At 36.2% G+C, this 7186-nt stretch overlaps 1 long non-coding RNA gene across 1 annotated transcript; it reads right to left on the bottom strand.

The window, feature by feature from the left end:
• Positions 1-3574: 3574 nt before the first annotated feature.
• Positions 3575-5711, bottom strand: LOC126380900 (uncharacterized). The gene is made up of 3 exons (XR_007568577.1): positions 5512-5711; positions 5208-5434; positions 3575-4440 (listed from the first exon to the last, which is right to left on the bottom strand). It is a non-coding gene; the product is annotated as an uncharacterized LOC126380900 (long non-coding RNA).
• Between the last annotated feature and the right edge of the window lie 1475 nt (positions 5712-7186).

The raw sequence follows: 7186 nt of genomic DNA, 5'->3' as shown, positions 1-7186 counted from the left end.
GAAGGTTTCTGTGGTTTCATCTGCCTCCTGTTTTGTGGTGTTTATGTCATTATACAACAGGTAAGCAGGTTGCTTTGGTGCGTACTTCTGTCGAATCTTCTCCTTGAACGCAGCGTAGGTTTTTACCGTGTTCTTGACTCCATCCCACCAATCGCTCGCGTCATCAATGAGAAGTAGAGGCAGTCCCTTAATGACGTCATTATCGGACACACGTTCAAGTTCTTTGAAGAGTTGAAGAGCTGATAAGAAGGGTTCCAGTGAGACTTTGTTGCCGTCAAAACGAGCCGTACAATCAACGAGGGTCTTCTTGTTCGCACCAGCCAGGGTAGCGATGAGTTCGGACTGATGACGTCGCTGATCATTCAACAGAACTTCGAACTGTTCGGGTGACAACGCCATGTTCGGTGCCTTCTTGGTCTTCCCGCGGAGTGCTGTAGTCCGTCCGGAACGCGTGACGTAGAACTTTGGGGATGTCGATCTTCGTTTGCTCGCCAGAGTGGATTCTTGCCTAAGGTCTTCCCCTTAAGGCCACGAGTTGGAGCGCCAATGTAAAAGGGGTTTGGAGGTGGTAGTGGGGAGCTCACGGAGAACAAAATCCAAGGGGGTCCACGTAAATGCGTTTATTCCAGAGTAACAGACTGCAGAAATATGTAACACGGTAACTTAGTCGCTAGAGGGCGCCACCAACAGGACGTCTCACAAAGTGGGAGCAACCTGCTGAGGAAATCCTGAACCGTTAGTACGTACGAGAATGTCCCACAAAGTGGAAGCACCCTAATACGCCTAGGTAGCTAGAATGAAAAGTCAGACCACTCGGTGGTAGACATTGAATCGCGAAATAACTTTGCTTGCGCGTTCTAATTTTGTACAGCGACATCTAGTGGATTTCTTGTGGTACTAATGATGTGGAATGTATGGGTTGTTACAAAAACAAAATGGCGGAAAAACAAGATGGCCGCCATACAAAATTTTGTTTTTTTAAAAAATGCCTCGGGTGTAAAAATGATGTATGGGAGGTGTGATCGAAACGTCAAGTTGAGTATGGAGACACTTCTTTTTCTTCAAATCTGCTCCGCATCAGGGAGACACCCTACGGCCTGGCAAAACTATAAAACCTGGAGCAATATTTTTTTCACAAAACCTATTTAAATCTTGGTCAAATTTAATTGCAGTTGAAAAAAAAAAAAAAGGCGGAAATTCAAGATGGCCGCCATACAAATTTTTCGTTTTTCCTGAAAATGCCTCGGGGGTGAATATGATGTATGAGGGATGTGATCAAACTGTCATGTTGAGTATGGAAATACTTCCCGACCTTCAAAAACTGCTCCGCATCAGGGAGACACCCTACGGCCTGGCAAAACTATAGCACCTAGAACTTCTTTGATTTCACGAGACCTATTTAATTCTTGGTCAAATCCAATCAATGGTGAAAAAAAAAAAACAAAATGGTGGAAAAACAAGATGGCCGCCATACAAATTTCTCTTTTTTCCTGAAAATGCCTCGGAGGTAAGAATGATGTATGGGAGTGTAATCGGAATGTCTTGTCGAGTACGGAAAATGTTCTCAATTTTTTTTTCGCAAAACCTATTTAAATCTTGGTCAAATTTTATTGTGGGTGAAAAAAAAACAAAATGGCGGAAAAACAAGATGGCCGCCATACAAAATTTTGTTTTTTTAAAAAATGCCTCGGGTGTAAAAATGATGTATGGGAGGTGTGATCGAAACGTCAAGTTGAGTATGGAGACACTTCTTTTTCTTCAAATCTGCTCCGCATCAGGGAGACACCCTACGGCCTGGCAAAACTATAAAACCTGGAGCAATATTTTTTTCACAAAACCTATTTAAATCTTGGTCAAATTTAATTGCAGTTGAAAAAAAAAAAGGCGGAAATTCAAGATGGCCGCCATACAAATTTTTCGTTTTTCCTGAAAATGCCTCGGGGGTGAATATGATGTATGAGGGATGTGATCAAAATGTCATGTTGAGTATGGAAATACTTCCCGACCTTCAAAAACTGCTCCGCATCAGGGAGACACCCTACGGCCTGGCAAAACTATAGCACCTAGAACTTCTTTGATTTCACGAGACCTATGTAATTCTTGGTCAAATCCAATCAATGGTGAAAAAAAAAACAAAATGGTGGAAAAACAAGATGGCCGCCATACAAATTTCTCTTTTTTCCTGAAAATGCCTCGGAGGTAAGAATGATGTATGGGAGTGTAATCGGAATGTCTTGTCGAGTACGGAAAATGTTCTCAATCTTCGAAAACTGCTCCGCATCAGGGAGACAACCTACGGCCTGGCAAAACTATAAAACCTGGAGCAATTTTTTCTTCGCATAACATATTTATATCTTGGTCAAATTTTATCGCCGGTGAACTAAAATCAAAATGGCGGAAAAACAAGATGACTGCCATACAAAATTTTATTTTTCCCGAAAATGTCTCGGGGGTAAAAACTATGTATAAGAGTGTTATCGTAAGTTATACCTTGTTATTTTCTTATTCGCCGAAAAGGAAAGGGACGGGTGATTGAACACTCTTAATTTAATAATTTTTATTTTTAAGTTATACCTGTTATTTTCTTATCCGCCGAAAAGGAAAGGGACGGATGATTGAAAACTCTTAATTTAATAACCCGGGCGAATAAAATAGGCATCTCCTTCATATGCAATAAGCCTGTCGTTAAACTGTCAGCTGATAATAAAATGACAGTGGTCTAATTCCATCCAATTTTATTTTAAGTTATATTATCTGTCATTTTCTTATCCGCCGAAAAGGAAAGGGACGGGTAATCGACAAGCATAAAATTTATGAAACATACGTCAATTTTAAGCACTAATCTAAAACAACCGTCTAAAAAATTTACATTGGCCAATAACCCGCCAGAATTATATTGACAGCACACATCAAACAGTTTGCATACCAGCGAAGTAAAATTAGGTGTCTGCAGGAATCGGGGCCAGTATAACTTCAAATAAATTTAGATGGTGTGTACTGGAATGTACAGCACAAATAAAACATGTTGCTCTTGTATATTTAGTAACTAGATAGGTAATAGAAATATTATAAAAAAAATCTAGGATGACTTTCCAGGCTACGTTCTCAAAAAAATACAGATGTCGCTGTCCAAATTTAACGTTTACCTACCTATTTTGTCATTGCTGGGGTAAATAAGTAATTATTCAAATGATAAAATAGTAATTATTCAAATGATAAAATAGTAATTATTCAAATGATAAAATAGTAATTATTCAAATGATAAAATAATAATTATCCATAAAATCAAAAGGTTAAACGATCGCACATCTGTACAGCGCCATCTATTGTTTTTTTGGGAACGTAGCCTGAAAAGTCCCTCACTGGTACCTAATAATACATTTTGTAATAATATTTGTCTTATACCTATTTAGGCCAATAAAGATTACCAAAAGGATGTTTGATGTGAAAATCTGGTCCAAGAGGTCATAAATTCAATGCCAGTAGATAGGTACCACTAAAAATAAAACGACGACGTAATTACTATTTTTCTTTTTCAAAATAATTTTAAAAAGAAACAATTTTATTTTTAGAAATAATTTGTTTTATTATATAACTCATACTCATACAAAATATTTCTACATTTAATGAAATAGTTGAAATAAAACAGCAACTAAACTAGAGTATATACTCTCGGCCTATGTGGCCCAGTGCCTGACATTCCGGAGGTCCCGGGTTCAAATCCCGGTGGGGATATAAGACAGAAATCACTTTGTGATCCCCGGTTTGGTTAGGACATGGCTGGCTGATCAAATGACTTTGGCGGCTCAGCAATAACCCTGGTTAACGAGGTTGGTCATCCACCTTACAACCTACATGATAGAATAAGTACCTATTTATGATTTTTGAACAGACTTAATATGGTAACATATTAGTAAGTAAAATGCTACACCGACAAGAGCGTGGCTCTTAAATTGATGATGATGATGATTAGTAAGTAGGTATACGTAGAATAAACTTAACAATAACATTAAAATTATTGCGATTGAAATTATTGCGTCCTCTAACATGATGGACTAATGTTATGGGCGATAGGCTGATCCCTTATCACCATAAGGTTCATCATATCCATCTTAGGACTTCGTATCAACAGTGGCTGCAAGTTGTCTTTGATTACTTGTGGCTCTGCCCACCCCATTTGGGATTACGGGTGTGAGTTTATGTATGTATGTATGTATGTAACATTAAAATATACATAATTAGCTTTTTATCAATTTAATGATTTGATAAAATAAATTATAAAGTGATTTAAGCTCATAGTTTACCAACATCTATGAACATAAATAGAACTACATACATTGCAACGGCACACTTAACACAGGTTTTATGTTCACTAGATATTAATGTTTTTGAGGTGAGCTCATCCTGCAAACAATGCATACATGGGCATCCATCAGGCATCTGAAACGAAATATGAATGGTCTTAAAAAAATAATTGTAGTTTTGATGTTCCATGTACAATAATATATTTTACATAATATGCCTGATTATAACAATATTATTAAATCTGTAGGGATGAAATTACAATATGCCAACTTAAGTTGCCTTATAACAATAAGGGTCTTTCTAATTGACATTCCCCAAACACATGATAGATGGCATTGTTCACTTTTAACGTGATAATTACCTATTTTCTCATTGCTGGGGTACATCATTATTCAAAAATGTAATGTAATGATGGAATCATCATATAATATAAAACTAATTGTTTCTTGATATTAGGATCACATTATGTATAGAATGACATTGCTACCTATATTGCTTCTCTTTATTTTGATCAGAATAATAATAGGTGGATGTTGTATCATCATAATATACCATCATCATTTATACCCAAAAACAAAGATAAAAGATGCATATGTCTATTATCCATGAAGTTAGAAGTTTAAACGAAGAAAAAACTTAACAATGTCATTTACCTATTGTGTTTTTGGGGAACACCGATTGGAAAGTCCCCCATTATGATAGAAACACATAAAACCTTTTAAATAGCTCTTACACAATGTAAATTATAATCCTTAATATTTTATTGCGTGAATATCAAAATGTGCCATGTTTGGTGGCAAACTTTCATATTTTGTTTTTCGCGAAAAAAACCCAATTTTTTACAAAAAATAATATGAAAGTTCGCCACCAAACTTGGCATATTTTGATATTCACCCTATTACCTGTCTCGGAGATATTTTTGTTTTTCTATATAATGTCACTCTTCATTTCTTTCCCTAAGCTTATGGCCTGTGATTTTGTCTTCTTGTATGCCTTCCCAAAGATATTCCACAACTTATACAGACACATTGCTTCCAACTCTCGGACTGGAACATTCATCAGGAGACTTGTTATTGTTGCTTGCATCTCTTAGTATGAGTTACACACAAAGTCGATCAGCATCTAACACCTATAAATAAATAACTTTATAATAACAGTGTCATTCGATTGTATATTACTTACATACATTGCAATTTATCAACGAACATTGTTCACAAACTTTTTATCATTTCGGCTTTATCCAAAACACATAATGGTTTTGGAAGTTTTACCAGTTGAATATCTCGATGTATTTGTAAGTTACAAATTCTAACAAAGTAGGTAGGAAAAAAGTAGCACAGGAAAATATCAATACATTTTTTTTTCCTTTTGCCCATTTGAGGGATATCAATACAATAGAACTTCGCCAAATTGTTCACCAACGAGACAAAAAAAAATATATTTTTTTGTTTTCCCCGAAGGGTAAGGCAAAGGAAACTATGCCCATACAGCCATATCTTACATATGTATATTATTTTTTTCTTGATGAATAATGAAATTATAAAAGGTGATGACGATGAATGATGAAACCTAAGCCCCCACCCTCGGAGCAGACTCCTACTTCGAATTAACTCAAAAAAGTCCGCATAAACTTTGGAGTTATGAAGCGGCTTGTTGGCACGAAGCGAAAATAGATAGATACACTTTATTTATTGAATATTCCAATATAATAACACTGTCGCGAATGTTTTCCGACTAACTTAATGCGGTCATTAACCACAAAACACCACTTCGTATTAATTATTTGGATTAAAGATTATTCAATGAAGAAAACAACTGTTCCGTTCCAGCCAAAAAGTCTAAATAAAATATATATTTTTTTTTTGTTTTGGTTTTCCCCGAAGGGTAAGGCAAAGGGAACTATGCCCATACAGCCATGTCTTACGTATTTTTTTTCTTGATGTTTGATGAAATGATGAAAGATGATGATGATGAAACCTAAGCCCCCACCCTCGGAGTAGACTTCTACTCCGAACCCCAAACGAATTAACTCAAAAGTCCGCATAAACTTTCGAGTTATGAAGCGGCTCCCTGGCACGAAGCGAAAATAGGCAGATACACTTTGTTCATTGAATACTCCGATATAATAACACTCGCGAATGTCTTCCGACTAATTTAATGCGATCATTAACCACAAAACATCACTTCGTATTAATTATTTAGATTATTCAATGAAGAAAGCAACTGTCCCGTTCCCGTTTCCCGCCAAAAAGCCAATAAATATAAAATAAATTAACTTTTTTTTTTTGTTATTTTGTCCATAGAACAGGCAAAGGGAACATAACCTATACAGCCAAATGTACTATGTTAAATTCGTTAAAAATAGGTAAACGTATTTTAATTTTCTTAAATCGGAAGGCAATGGTACACAGCCATACAGATTCTACAGTTGTTATGTCTTATCCACAGGTTACGCAAAGGTATTATTTATGCCATACCTACAGCTTCATCTTCTATTATAATAGCGCGGTCTCACCCGGGGTGAATTTAATTTCCTGAGGCCTTTAACTTAAGTTGCTTTGCGCCACCATCCATGGATACACAGCGTTATCTATATTTTTTTGGGGAACGTAGCCAAGAATGTCCCTCATTGTGATAAGAATGTTTAATGTTCATTGTTCACTTCGTATTAAATATTTAGATTATTCAAAACACCCGACTGATGAAATGAAGGAACGGCAGCCCCCCAGACCTGCTTATGGTCCTCGGACCACTTGCAAGTGGAGACAAAATAAGAAAAAAAAAAGATTATTCAATGAAGAAAGCAACTTTCCCGCCAAAAACCCACGGAAAAATGAATGAAAATACTCAATCATTGTTGCTTATTTAAAAAAGTTAAATG

The sequence above is a fragment of the Pectinophora gossypiella genome, unplaced genomic scaffold (genome assembly GCF_024362695.1).
Source record: "Pectinophora gossypiella unplaced genomic scaffold, ilPecGoss1.1 Pgos_30, whole genome shotgun sequence".
Taxonomy (NCBI): Eukaryota; Metazoa; Arthropoda; class Insecta; order Lepidoptera; family Gelechiidae; genus Pectinophora; species Pectinophora gossypiella.
Note: the sequence above shows the minus strand (reverse complement) of the source record. Positions and strands in the feature narration are given on the sequence as shown.